Source organism: Pinus tabuliformis, chromosome 3_1, assembly GCF_031772625.1.
Source record: "Pinus tabuliformis cultivar Carrire ecotype Pingquan chromosome 3_1, CPIR1, whole genome shotgun sequence".
NCBI classification, from domain to species: domain Eukaryota; kingdom Viridiplantae; phylum Streptophyta; class Pinopsida; order Pinales; family Pinaceae; genus Pinus; species Pinus tabuliformis.
Window position 1 is genome coordinate 835,936,039 of NC_142301.1, and position 15,446 is coordinate 835,951,484.

Sequence of the window (15,446 nt, forward strand, 5' to 3'; positions counted from 1 at the left end):
ATGTTCATCTTTATGAAAGCACAGAGAGAATAGAAAGAGGATCAACCAACCTGGTGTCTTGCGCTTAGTCGATCCTTGTCCTTCTCGCTTTGTATCCCGTTCCCAGCTCTTTACTCTCCAAGCCGATCCAGCTACACACAGAATCTGCACAACAAAAGGGAGCAAACTACGAGATACAAGCAATCATAATTGAAGCATGGATTAGGTTGCATCAAATATACATGTAAACACAAAAGCATCTATGTAAAACAAGTATATAGAAGAACATGCAAACTTTATTGATAGAAAGTAACAGGGTTCCAGAGGAAGTTACAACCAATGATGTTGGCCCCAATCTAGCAGCACCTCCTCGGTAGCAAGAACTCTCTTCTTCACCTCTAGTAAAACAATCACCTAATAATCCTGGCAGTATACCAACAACACCTCCTTGCTTATACCAAAATTCCAGCCTCCTTAGACCTCATAGAAGAGCTCTATATATAGGAGAGAAGAAGAGAGGATGAGTCAGCTTGAGGCTGGCATAGAGCTGACTAGTGTCCTCTCCCTCTTCAGTTAATCTTCAGTTCTTGAGTCCACTTGGAGATCCTTGGTTACACATGGTGATCAAGTACCTCTTACTCATCACAAGGCGAATCTGATGAACCAAGTGTCAGTTTGGAAGCTTCCTGGGCAATTGACACCTTGCAGGAGGACTGTGCCACTTGGCCAATCTCGCCCAGCGCAGGTAGCCTTCATTGTTTTTGACTTCCAGCGCAGGTACAGAGTGGGACAGTTGCAATACAGCGCAGAAGCTCAGTTAAGCAGCTGACATGATCCAAAATAAGCCTGTTCTGAAGTGTTTTCAGGTGGAGAACTGATTGGAAGTGCTGTTGATTGATGACCTTGTTCTTTTAGGGGTAAGAACAACATGTTTAGGGACTGAAGATCCCTGTAATTATCGACATTTCCTGCTCCTTGACGCGAGGCACAAAAATGTCTATAACATATGTCGACTCTTGAGGTACTACAACATTGCCCATCCCAAAGGAAGGCATTGTTATCAGCAATTGGTGGGGTGGATCCTAAAGATTCCAATCTGGTATCCTTTGATCACAAAGGGTATGATCCTCAGTTACCAGCTCAACTAGCTTTCCTCGTCCAAGTGAAAGCCCTCAACAAAACAGTTCATCGAACGATTATTGATGAGGGAGCATCGACATGTATTATGTCGATGAGTTGCTGGAAAACTTTAGGATCTCCAACCTTGTCACGATCATCGACAACATTAAAAGCATTCGACGGAAGGATATATACCCCTTACGGTATCCTTAGTAACCTGAAAGTTGAACTAGGGGGCAAAACAGTAGAAATAGATGTTGAAGTCATCGATGGCAATCTTGACTATAACATCCTACTGGGAAGGCCATGGATTTATGCCATGCAAGCTGTTGTGTCGACTTATTTTAGGAAGATCGCATTCCCCTTTGAAGGAGGGATTACGGTCATCAATCAACAAAACTTCCTCCCTAATGGTTCACAAGTTACAGGAAGCGTTCTTATGATCCATGGCAGTGACCGGTCGATTCAGGATATTGGAGTAGGTCTGTTGAGAGATCCCACCATGATGGGAACTTTCGCGCTACCACCTCCTATTTGCATAGGAAGTGTACCGTTTGTAGCAACATGCAATATGGTATCCACCTTGAAAGTCACAGAAGACAGAGTCGCTATGGATCATGCAATGGTTTTGCCACCAAGCCCCATTGAAATATTGTAGCAATCAATGTTTCATGCCTGGGAGGCAAATCCCAATCAGCGCTCTTCGAGCGTTTGGGTAGATAGATCTAGAGAATATGGTACCCCATTAGATCCTTGGTCGAAAGTACATGGGACTGACGAAGGAATCTTACAATCAATGTTGATTGAGGGAGCACCATGGAATGATCACCACCATCGTTCCCTTCTTCCGGAATATGAAGAAGATACTCGACACGACCTATACCACCCTTCAGTTTTTGAATTCCTAACAAATACTGTAAATACGGTGGATTCCGAGCGAAACCTATCCAATATTGAAGAGACTATAGCCATAAATATCTCGACAAAACCTGATGTTGTAGAGAATATTCATGTCGGCAAAAGTTGTTCCCCTTCAGAACTGGAAATATATGGTGCTCTCTTTCGCGAGTTTAGAGATGTCTTTGCGTGGTCATATAATGAAATGCCAGGCATTGACTCGAGCATCGTTGAACATGAAATTAAAATGTATCCTGATGTCAAACCAGTAAGACAACGGCTTCGACAGGTACATCCTAAGAAAGCCGCTGCCATTAAGGCAGAGGTTGAGAAACTTCTCCATGCTGGATTCATCTACCCGGTTCCTCTAACCGATTGGGTATCGAATATTGTCCCTGTTATGAAAAAACAAGGGATGATAAGAGTGTGTGTCGATTATAGGGATGTAAACCAAGCTTGTCCGAAGGACAACTACCCTACACCCTTCATCGACCAGATAATTGATGAATGCGCCGGATGTGAAATCTTTTCCTTTATGGGTGGATTTTCTGGGTATAATCAAATAAATATCCGCCCACAGGACCAGTCAAAGACTGCATTTATTTGTCCGTGGGGCACATTCGCTTATCGGAAATTACCCTTTGGTTTAAAGAACGCAGGGGCAACGTTTCAGAGGGCAATGAATTATGCCTTCCATGACATCAAGAACATCGTTCAACCATATCTCGACGACCTTCCGGCTCATTCGCGAAAGCGGACTGATCATCCACAGCATTTGAGAGCAATATTTCTACGTTGCCGACACTACAAGATAAGACTCAAACCACACAAATGTGTGTTTTGCGTCGGTTCTGGTCGTTTACTTGGCTTTGTAGTCTCTAAGGATGGGATTCGTCTCGACCCATGCAAGGTTCAGGCAATCATTAATTTGCCTCCACCTTCAAATTTGCTTCAGATTCAGAAACTCCAAGGGAAAGCAAACTTTCTGAGGAGGTTCATTCCAAATTACGCAGAACTTGCTAAAGGTTATACACGTCTTTTGAAAAAAGATGTACCCTTCGACTGGGACCAGGTTGCGCAAGCTTCCTTTGACGCTTTGAAAGAGTCTCTAGTAAAAGCATCATTAATGTACGCCCCGGATTATCTTAGGGATTTTAACCTGTATCTAGCTGCAGCGGATACGACCATTGCGATGGTTTTAGTTCAAGAAATCGATGGAGTTGAACATCCTGTATATTATTTAAGTAAAAACTTAAATGATACAGAAAGTAAATATTCTTACGTTGAAAAGCTAGCGCTTGCTGCTGTTCAAGCGGTACAGAGATTTCGACATTATATCCTCTTTAGGAAAACTACCATTCTGTCAGATTGCAACCCCATGACTTATATACTGTCGCGACAGTTACTGGGGGGCAAGTATTCCAAATGGATAGCAATCCTTCAAGAGTTTGATCTGGAATTTGTGAAATCCAAGTCAAAGAAAGCTCTGGTATTCGCAGAATTATTATGCGATCTCCCATCGTCGTCCAACGATGAAACTTCCAAGGAATCAATCGTGGACGAGACTTTATTTTTGATATCTGCGAGCGATGAATGGTATGGAGATATAATTATCTATCTCCAAACCCAAAAGTTTCGGCCAGACACCTCACACTCCGAACAGAAACGTATACAATACCAGGCAAAAGACTACGTGATCGTCGGTGATACCCTTTACCGTCGTGGTATCGATACAGTTCTGAGGAGGTGTCTCACCCATGAAGAAGCCGAAAAAGCCCTGAATGAGTGTCATTCAGGCGCGTGTGGAGGGCATCAATCCGGTTTCGCTACAACCCAAAGGATATTAAGAGCAGGATATTTTTGGCCAACCATGTTTAAAGATTGCATAATCGCAGTCCGAAGTTGTCATTCCTGCCAAATCTTTGATAGCAAAACCAGAAGACCACCCGCACCACTGCAACCAATAGTTGCAGTTGGGCCTTTCGCCAAATGGGGCATCGATTTCATGCAATGTAACCCCACCTCGACTGGGGGGCATGGGTATATTATAGTCGCAGTTGACTATTTTACCAAATGGGCCGAGGCGATGCCTACATTGGACAATACTGGCGAAACAGCTGCCCTTTTCTTTTTCAATCATGTAGTCGCCAGGTTCGGCGTACCACAGGCTATAGTTACAGATCATGGATCGCATTTTCGCAATCACATGATGGTCGAATTAGCTGCCAAGCTAGGGCTATCTCACGACAGCTCTACCCCATATTATCCACAAGCGAACGGACAAGTTGAGGCAATCAACAAGGTCCTGAAGCGTATGTTGCAAAGGATGATCGGGGTTCATAAAAGAAGGTGGCACCTAATCCTGTACTCAGCCTTGTGGGCTTACTGAACATCGGTAAAGAACGCAACCGGGTTCACACCTTTTCAATTGGTGTATGGCCTGGAAGCAGTCTTACCAATCCAGTGCGAAATTTCGTCGCTTAAACTCGCAATTGATCTCCTCCCCGGAACTTCGGAAGAAGAGGCTCGTTTCTTGGAATTAATCCACTTGGATGAAACCCGTCGTGATGCCGCTTTGGCTAACTAAGCCCATAAGAAACGAGTCAAGGCTCAGTTCGACAAAAATGTCAAACCCCGTGTCTTCTCAGAAGGTGATTTAGTCTTGCTTTATGACCAAGAATCCGATAAATTAGGAGCAGGTAAATTCAATTCCTTATGGATGGGCCCCTATATTGTTAAAAGAATGTTAGCAAAAGGAGCCTACGAGTTAATAGATTACGACGGAATTCCACTGGCGCAGCCCCGGAACGGGCTGTACCTCAAGCGTTACTATGCTTAAATAGTAACCTGCATGCTTTTGTTGTATTTTGTTTTCGCCAAAGTTCTTGTTCTGGTTGAGTGATTCCCCTTTTTCATTCGTTGCAGATGTCAAACCTTATGGAGACATGTGTTGGATATGCCGACGGAGCGAGTCGTAGTTCGCGGAACCTATCCTCCGCAGCCTGGGCCATTTTTGATCCAAGCGGCGAGTTAGTAAGTTTCAGAGGTGTATGTATTGGGCAATCAACGAATAACATCGCTGAGTATAGCGCGTTGATAGAACTACTCTCTGATGCCATCAGACGTGGCATATGCCGACTAATTGTCAGGCTAGACTCACAGCTCGTAATACGACAACTCAATGGTATATATTCTGTTCGCAATCCAGCTATTTATCGCATGTTCCTAAGAGTAAAGATCTTGGAAAGACGATTTCATTCAATTCAATATCAACATATTTCAAGAAATCTAAACACATTAACCGACTCATTGGCAAACTATGTGTTAAATAGACATTTGCAACATTTATAAAAAGGACACATCATAAAAAGTGTACATATGAATCATCCAAATCAACCAGAATGAAAATCGAAAATCAAAATATATATAAGCTGTTCATAAAGTTCATACATAATGTTCTGTAACCGAGACAAAATTGGTCATATGACCTAAAAACTCCAAAAGTGCTAGGGGGCACCCTAGCCTAGTGATGCTCCTGATAGTAAGCCACAGTCTGTGCTATCATGCGCAGAAGACGGGTCCATCGTCTAGGTACACCGATAGTATGCTGTTGCATCGGTAAAGGTAACTCGTCAATCTGTACATCCGGAAGACCACGGGTAAGGTTCTCAACCTGCCCCTGCACAGCTGTAAGGGTCTCAGTATCGCTAAGATCACAGATAATAACTCTCCGAGCAGGTTCCTCTGCCGGAGCAGCAACAGGTGGTCTCAGACGAACTGCCGGACGAACAGGACCGACATCTGCAAGCACACATGAGTTCAATTAAAGTCTTGATAGAATAAAGCACAAGAACATTATAAATGAAAATAATGAACAGTAATATGGTTGAAGTTCTTACCAGTAGCATCCCACTGAGCACCGTCTGGCAGTACCATATTCGGATCACCCCGGAAATCCATACCAACATATGGGTACTCGGAAAAAGCCATCTCCTGGCGATCGAACCACCTGAAGAAAGCGGCATTGAAAGAAATGTGGGATTGACCTGCATGTCTGGACATGTGATCGACCCATCGCTGCATACGTGGCTCGGTAGGAGAAGGCACTCCGAGATCAATATACTGAGGTTGCATCAGAGGGATCTTCTCCAAGGCGAAGGCAGTCAGAATCGAACCAAAACCAAAGTTCTTCAGCTTCCCGTCCTTCACCTTGTTCAGTTGATTTTTCATCTGAGTAAGCACTGCATCACTCCAGTTGAAGATCTTTGGTTGGAGACACTCCAAGGCGTGCTGCATATGAGACCTGTTGGCAACATGTAAAGATGCGCTATCGGCCATCCTACCAAGAGTATACAGAATAGACCTGAGAGACCTGCTAGTAACATCACGGATGACTACCTTGCCGTCTCTGCTCGGCTGGGACCCCTCCCTGCAATACTGGCGGACATAGTCTCTCACGGAATCATTCCCCCGAACTGTACCAGATAAAGAAATGGGAGCACCCCGCCTTGACAAGCCAGTCAAGAAGTAAATGTTTGTCACGATCAATGGAATAGGTTTGTTCCTGATCTGGAATACTTGGTTAACAGGATCCCAAGCATCAAGCATATACTGCAGTAGTGAAATCTGTGCTCTCATGCTTGAGATACGGAAAAACTTCAGCATACCACAGTCTCGTAGCGCGCCCACCGTAACAGGATCATGAAGGGCAATCATATCTTCTTCTTCATGTTCTCGTTCTCGCCATGTGAGGGCCATCTTGATCAAGAATCCCTGCAAAACAAACAAGAGAATGAGTCAGCTCCTGAAATTGATGAAAAACTGGCGAAAATTTCATCAAAATCTGTGAAAAATTGTTGTTTTTATGCCCCAACGCAGGTGCCCAGTGTACTACCTGCGTTGGGGGACAAGCTGCCTTCAAACAGCTTGAATCCCAACGCAGTTTTCGAATGGGGAACTTGCGCTGATCAGAGGGCGCCCTGGCAAAACCCCAGAGGCTCAATAGAACAGCAAAACAGGCATAAAACAGGAAAATGAAACCATGAAAATGAAGAGCTAAGGTTTAGCTCCTACCTGGTCCAAACGGCGCCGAAAATCGTCCGCAGAATCTCCCGGAATCAGCTGGTGAAAATCAAGGGGAAAGAGGCTCCTCCAAAGCTCCAACAAGCAAAATGCAAATGAAATGGTAAAGTGAGAGTTCAAGGTAAATATTAATGTGTTAATCTCATTTTCAAGTAAATATTACTCATTTCTAACTAGTTTGTTGCAGCAATTTGAAAATGCAGTGCTATCAGTGAAAAAGAGAAGCTAGTTATGGTAAAAAATCAAAAGTAAACCATATAATCGAGCAGTTTTAGCACACAGTTCATGCTCGTTAAAAAATAAACGCAAGATCCGAGAAGTTTTAGCACATAGTTCATGCTCGTTAAAAGATAAACATAAGTTGTGAGCAATCTTCCCCTAGAGTTCAAGCTCACCCAGAAAAATGAATCGGTAAATAACCTTGGTAAATGTAACCTTTGACAGCCATATTAAAGCCCTTGGTCGTGTTCTTGCAGTCTCACCTCCATCCGTTCATTTGGCCAATCGTTCATCTCCATATGTTTGTTTACCCATTTTGAGGAACAACTGCGAAGAGTGATTTCACTTAGCCATCCTTGTGACACTGCCGTGATTGGAAAATTCCAACCTGCACCTGGAATCTGCTGCTATCCCTGTTTATCACTCGTTCCTCAAAAGACGAGTCTTCTTTGAGCTCTTTTCTCCTGACTCGTAAAATATGAAAAGTTTGCCGAGTTTTTGGCCTTCCAGCTTGTTAAACGACCGGAAGAGCTATCCCTCCTCTAGATTTTAATCTTTTTGGACCTGAGGGATTATTGCACAAAAAGATCGAGCGCTTGTTTTTTTCGGCTCGTTAAAAGTACCGAAAACTCATCCCTTCTGTATTGTTTTATACTTTTTCGGACTTAAGGGATTAGATGACGAAAAAGGAATTCTGGAGTTGACTTTATGTACCTTTTCAGACTCTCTAAAAATGAAAAGGACCGAGTTATCCTTGTCGTTAGACTCGTTAAATTCATTAAATAGCGACAAACTTGTCTTTAGATGAGAACGAGTTTCCCTATCGCTAGGCTCGTTAAAACATAGCGATGGGCTTGCCCGAAGGGCAGGTTATAGAACAAGCATATGTTATCCTCCTCAAGCTTGACAAAAATAAAAAGGTACTGGTCAGCAATGACTGGGGAAAAATTGGGAGAACCTCACAGCTTTAATGGTAGCAAGTCGCTCTTGAACATGACACTTTGTCCTCCGTATCACATCGGGTTGGGTTGTTTCATTCACCGGTCTCATCACCATGGTCCTCGCCACACCATCCACATTTGGGGTAATGCTACCGATCCATCACATCAGTGTCGTTATATGTTCAAGAGATGTTGTTCTGCAAAGAGTCAACCGTGTCCCATCCACTGCCATACATTGTCCTTCATCCATTTCATGAACGCCACCCTGAATCATACATCACAGTTTGTTTTCACCTCATTACAATCACTAGCTCCGTTCCGTGTCACTGATGTGTGATTCATTAAGGCCCTCCTTTGACAGATCGCTCCTTGTCGACATCAGCTCATTATCCAAGGAGTTGATCTAGGAACAACCCCTTCAGTACTTTGAAGCTTGCATGCCTCAATGGAAAGTTTCTCACTTCCGGCAACAGGTATACATCAATGACCTTCGACCAGAAGATTTTACATGGTGGTCGACACCAAGTCCTTTATTCCCACCATGTGAATTGTACTGCTGTACCTTGAGGGTCATCATCCTTATCGGTGATTCCTCTCGCGTTTGTTAACGGTTTACATCATTGACCGGTAATCAAGCGATGTCTTTCCATGTTCGACTTCAAGAAATTCTCACATGGATCGACTTGTACATCGAGTGAAGATCGGAAGAGATTGAAGACCCCGAATCTAGTTTCATCCATCGGGCTGCGATATATATTCAGGATATAAAGACATTTGATGTGTACATCATTGCAGTAGATGATCATCCTTCTCAAAGGATGATAATTTCAGTAGAGAATTATCAGTCTACCATCAGACGATCGTCTGTTCTATGTACCAAAATGAATTTATAAAGCTGAGCATGGGAATGCCCACCTCAGCTAGATCATGAAAAAGTATGAAAAATAATGTATTGTATTGTATCTTATTACAGGACACTTCTCAGCAGATTGAATGAACTTCGGATCCTCCTAATAAAGCATTTCACCCGATAAACGACCTCATAGTTTAGGGGGCATCTGTTATAGACAATTTTGTGCCTTACAGCATCAGGCATGAATTGTCAATAATCCAAGGGATCCAAAGTCCCTAAACATGATGTTCCTACCCATAGAGGAACAAGGTCAGCAAACCAACAGCTCTCAGATCAGTTCTCCACCTGAAAACACTCAAAAACAAGCAATCCTGAAATCAAAGTAGGTGCTCCACTAGGCTTCTGCGCTGAAACTCAACTCCTCCATGGGGTACCTGCGTTGCAAAGCAGGTAGAACAAAGGCCACCTGCGTTGAGCAAGATGGGACAAGTGGCACACTGAGTCATTGCTCTGGAATCTTCCAAAAATGACACTTGGATCAGGGATTTCGCCTTGTGATGAGTCAGAGGCTCTGTTTCTCCAAGTGGAAGCAAGGTTCTCCAAGTGGACTCAAGAACTGAAGATCAACTGAAGAGAGAGAGGACACAAGGCAGCTACACATCAGTTGCAAGCTGACTCATCCTTTCTCAATTCATCTATATATTGAGCTCTCTCCTATGAGCTCAGGAGGCTGGAATTTTGTGCAAAGTAATGATATGTTGTTGGTTTCACTATAGAACTATTGGGTGATTGCTTGAAGGAGGTGAAGTGGAGAAATTCTTTCTGCTGGGAGGTGTTGCTGGATTGGGACCTTCAATGGTTGTAACCTTCTCAGAACTTTACTTCTTCCATTAATAAAAGCTATTGAGGTTCTTCTATATGCATTTGTTTTCAATAATGTATTGTGATGATTGTATATTTGATTTATGCTAATCCTTGAATCAGTTATGAATGCATGCTTCTTGTAGTTTCCTTCTTTGTTATTTTGCAGGATCTCATTGTAGCTGGGCCAGCAAAAGAGCAAAGAGCTAGGAGCAAGCAGCAAAGAGAAGAGATTGGAGCAAATATTAAGCGCAAGGCAGCGGTTAGTGCATTTCTTCATTCTCTCTTGCTTTAGTATCCGATTCGGATGACCCTATCCCAATCTAAGGGTGATAGTACCTCAGCAACACTGGAGAAAAGCCTGCATGGGAGGGGTGTATCATGTGGAACGAAAATGATGCATTGAAACAAAGATCCAAATTATTTACAACGAAGCTTAGTGCAGATAAGGTAGGCAATGAAGAAATCGAAAATGACAGTAAACTTAAGGAACAATCGAAGACTTGAAACTTAAAATAGCTAAAATAATTGATTGAAACCAGATCAGACACTTTCAGTAATCAGCCATGCTGATACCTAGTTGCACAACCTTGATTTAAGATCACAGATCCAAACGACGTAGGTATGTTCTTAGAAATGACAGAAAAATAATTAGCTATAATCAACTTGCCTCAAGAAATAATTAAAAACAATAACTATGTCAGTCTGTCCAAGTCCACTAGATTTTTTTTTTTCGATCTGCCTACTTCGATGGTAGTAAATTTCTACATGGCTTGATGGAAGAAAGATGGAAATGTGGTTGGTGGTTAATGTATGCTCCACAACAAGATCTGCGTATTCGTGCTTGTTTTCTTATGTGACACGGATATTTTTTCCACCAGGGTTAGTCAGTTACCTTAGTCTTCTCATGCAAGATGTGATTTTCCTCATCTGCGTCTCTACGAAAAGTGAGATAAAGGATGTCACTTACATCATTCTCAAGCATCCATTTGTTCCACTCAATGAATTCTTCTCGAGATTTACAATTCCACAAATTATTCCAAATGGAATAGTCGTTCCAAATGCAATTTCTAATATTATCGTACTAACTGCTTCATTTGGCGCAGGTTCGAATGGTGGTTTTTGAACCACAATTGAAAGATTGGATAACCTTGCTAAAGAATTATTTTTTGATCCAGTACAACATCCACCGAGATATATAAGTCATTACGGCATGCACCATTCAGTTGTATACATAGTCAAGTCAACAACGTTCAACATAACGTATGGGAGTTAATGACAATGTTCAACGTAACATTATATAAAACTTATTAAAGGAGGTAATGAGGTAATGACATTGTGATATTGGTGAAACCGGTGTGCAAGAGGACCAACCGTGGTATGGTAGATACGAACCACAATGGTTTAGTGGGTCATATACCAAAGGAGGACCAGTAGCTTGGTGGGTCGTATGAAAGATATTTATAAAACCACAATTACATATTAAAACTGGGAGTGGGAGGAGGAGGTAACAAATGACAACGATCAATGTATGGTGATGGCGATATGTATTATAATCGGAGTATGGAGGAGGCATTTTGGAGGGCCTCTCTTGAGTGGAATTTTAGCAGAGTCGATAGTTATAATATATAACATGATTTAACATAATACCATTCAACGAGTTCGTATGGAAGTTTCATGGTATGCAAAGAAATTGTAGTATGGGAGAAACTTTTCAGCGGAGCCACGATGGGTGGTATGGTGGTTTGATGCCACGATGCCAGAAAAACAACGATTCATAGCATTGGTATGGGAAGAGAAACAGTCATGGAGGAGAGCGCCACACAACACATCACTTCAAACACAGTCACGATAGCACCATCACTTCAACACAGTCATGATAGCAACACGATGCCGCAACATGGGGGTGTATGACTCAGACACGAGATTTGCCAAAACATAGTCAGGCCAACAATGTGTAGTTTGTGCTCATAGGAGGAACGATATTACCTTATTTTGAGCCTTCGACAGTCAATCATGAGCGCACCAACATTCAATCCTCCACAACTTTCAAACTATCCCATGCTCACCGCTTGGTCTCCACGCTCACCACAGCAGTGTTGTACATGGAATAATGGCAGAAGAAATGACATTCAATACACTACGAGGAGCGTTATATGATGTGTTAACTAGGAAGCTATTTTTTCTATTTCAAAGATTGTAAACAACACAGAGACCAGGTAAGGAAGTAGGTAAGGAAGTAGTTGACAAAGGGACAATTTTGCACAAAGGTAGAGAAATGCCCAAAATCACTGTACCACAAAAAATTAATGATTCAAATTTGAGCAAGGCCAGAAGGAACCTGCTCTGATACAATGTTAAGCATCACTATGGTAAAGACCAAAGATATGAAACATAAACCTTGAATGCATTATTATTCACAATGATACATATTTATAATACATTGGAGTGACCCTTGGTTTCATATTCCAAGTGGTCTCTTGGACTCCCTTTGACTGTTTAGCTTCCACACCAAACTGTAGAGGATTATATGTCCAACAGTTAAAGTTATTGCTCACAATATTAATAGCTTTAAAAGGCATTGTTAGCAAAGGTTGTAACTTTAATCTAAAAAACTAAGAGCATTATTAATAACATAAATTTTCAAATTAAAAATTGATTTAAATGCTTTTATGCAAATATATGAGTTTTGTAAGTTAGAATTATCATAAAATCACTAAAAATATTTTATTTTTAAATTAATGTTTATTTTTAATAAATTATCAAAAATATATAATATCTAATTCATTTATTTTCATTTATATATATATATATATATATAAAATTAGCCAATAAGAAAAGAAGATATAGAGGCCAACTCAATAAAGTTTTTTTTTAATTAAAACTATTAATGGAATCATCATTTTTACTAGTATATAATTAGCTTAGTAATTAATAAAAATTTTGATGGCTAAATTTCTTTAAACAACTCATTCTATATCAATTTTATAGTTTTATGTTAATTTGAAGGGTTTTTACTGTTGTTGTTTGAGAATGTAAAAATACATAAAATAAGAAAAGAGTTATATATAAACAATGTTCTTGGAATTGAAATTAATGATTTTGGTTTTAATTCTAAATAAATTAATAGCATAAGAGACAAAGAGTGAGAGAGGAGATATAAGAAAAAAGTTAAAATTTTGTGAAATTTATAGAAGTCATGTTGTAAAGACTTGTACAGAGGATAAAAACAGAGAGGATACAACCAAGACAAGATCAAATAAGTTAATAAAAACAAATAATTGACATAATTTATTAGGGAATTGGAGTCTCTTTCATATAGGTGCTTAAAAAATTAGCATGTGTGTTTGTGAAGAGTAGAAGTTGTTGTTTCCAGTGAGTGCTTGCAAAGAAAAAGAGAGGTTGGAGCCTTCTCCAGATTGGTGCCTACAAAATATAATGTAAAAATAATTTGACACTTGCATGAAAAAAAAAAGAGGTTTGTGATTTTCTCCTTTTATGAGTTTTCATGTATATATAGTGTTTTTATGTGGTGCTTATGTGTGATGTTGATAATATTGTTTTGTATTAATTTCATGGTTAATTTTTGAATACTTAGGGATATGTGCTTACTATTAAAGAAATTGACTAAAAAATGTTAAAAGTTATAAAATATTTATTCATCCCTCCCCTTCCCCCAATATTGTCCTACTTTCCAACACACTTTTAATTGATTTTATAATTTTGCTTGCAATAATATATAGTTTTCATGCCATGGTTTAAAAATATTGGATTTTTAAACTTGAAAGAAATTTAATAACACAACTTTTTAATTCAAGAGTTGGTTTAAACTTTTTATTGTGATGATATTAATTATTATGGTCATTGTTTCTAATAAATTGTAATTTTATCCTCTAGTAAATAATAGAACTACTTTTTGATTCAAAAATTGATTTTAGAATTATCACTCACAATATTATGAGCTTGAAAACTATTGTTACAAAAAATTGTAATTTTAATTAAAAAAAATTAAAAGTATTATTAGTAACCTAACTTTTCAATTTGAAAATTATTTTAATGTTTATATATTCAGTACTCTCATAAAATAATCATAAAATAGTATGTTATATAGATTTTATTTTTAAATTAATATTTATATTTAATAAATTATAAAAAATCTATAATATCTAATTAATTTATTTTCATTTATATATATACACCAATATGAAAAAAAAAGAAAAAACATAAGCCAATTCAAAAGATTACAAAACCTTCGAGCAATAATTTAAAGCATAACGATTAATGTAAAGCCGTACATCCAAAGTTCTGGCTTCTCTCTTTTGATGACGTTTAAAATAAAATCATTCCCATTTCGTGCTTTTCTTTTTGATATTGTTTAACGGAAAATATTTTCCCTCTTATGATGCAGTTGAACTCGCACAAGAAGAAGCCTCGATCTTCGTAACATCGGTTAGTAAGTTTACAAAAACTTACGAATACATTCATTAAAGTTTACGACGTGAATAATTTGACTTCTGAATCATTATCACTTATAATTTTAGGATCATTTTCGTTTTAAATAGGAAGAATATAATGTGGAGTTAAGGGTAACATTTTATGCAACTCGAGAGATTTTACGCCTTTTTCTCTACTTGGGGGGATGCTTGGTCTTGCTATTATTTTTTGGTTGGTTGTAATTTTGGAGAAATTGTTTGGGGAAGGAAGAAGGAAGTATTGTTTAACTTGGTTTGGATTATTCATCTTGGACACACTGCATCTAGTTAGGCTTGGGCTCTGAGGGCTAGGGAACCTGTGGAGGTTTCTTGGGCTAGGAATTATTTCTTAGTTGGCTGGGAGGTAAATCCAGTCGGTAGTCAAGAGGAGTGTTTTCAGTAGGAGCAGCACCTCAAAGGCACCTCCACTGGGCCATTGGTATAGGTATTCTTCTATGCATAGATTACTCATGTAAGTTATTGAAATGAAATGTTCACTATTAAAGTTGTAGGGATTAGAATGTGAATGGTAAACTATCATTGTTTAAATGTCTTGTAAGAAAATAAATTATTGCCTCTTATTGCATTTAATTCCTATAGAATATAGATCTATTAGAAGACCCTAGGATGGGGGCCTTAAAGAAGTGAAAATTTTTAAAAATTCCCAGAAGCCTGAAACTTTTGTAAAGACATGCTCAGAGGATTAGAAGTGGAGAGGATGCAACAAAGAGAAGATCAAATAAGCCAGTAAGAACAAATAATTGACATAATTTATCAGGGGATTAGAGTCTTCTTTACTAGGTAGATGCCTAAAAAAATAGCAGGTTGGTGCCTGTGAAAAATTAAAGTCGGTGCTTCTAGAAAGTAGATACTTGCAAAGAAAAAGAGAGGTTGAAGCCTCCTCCAGGTTGGTGCCTACAAAATATTATGTAGAGAGAAGTTGGTGCCTACAAAATATGATGTAGAGAGAAGTTGGTGCTTGCATTTGCATCAAAACAAAAAGGTTTGTGATTTTATATCTTT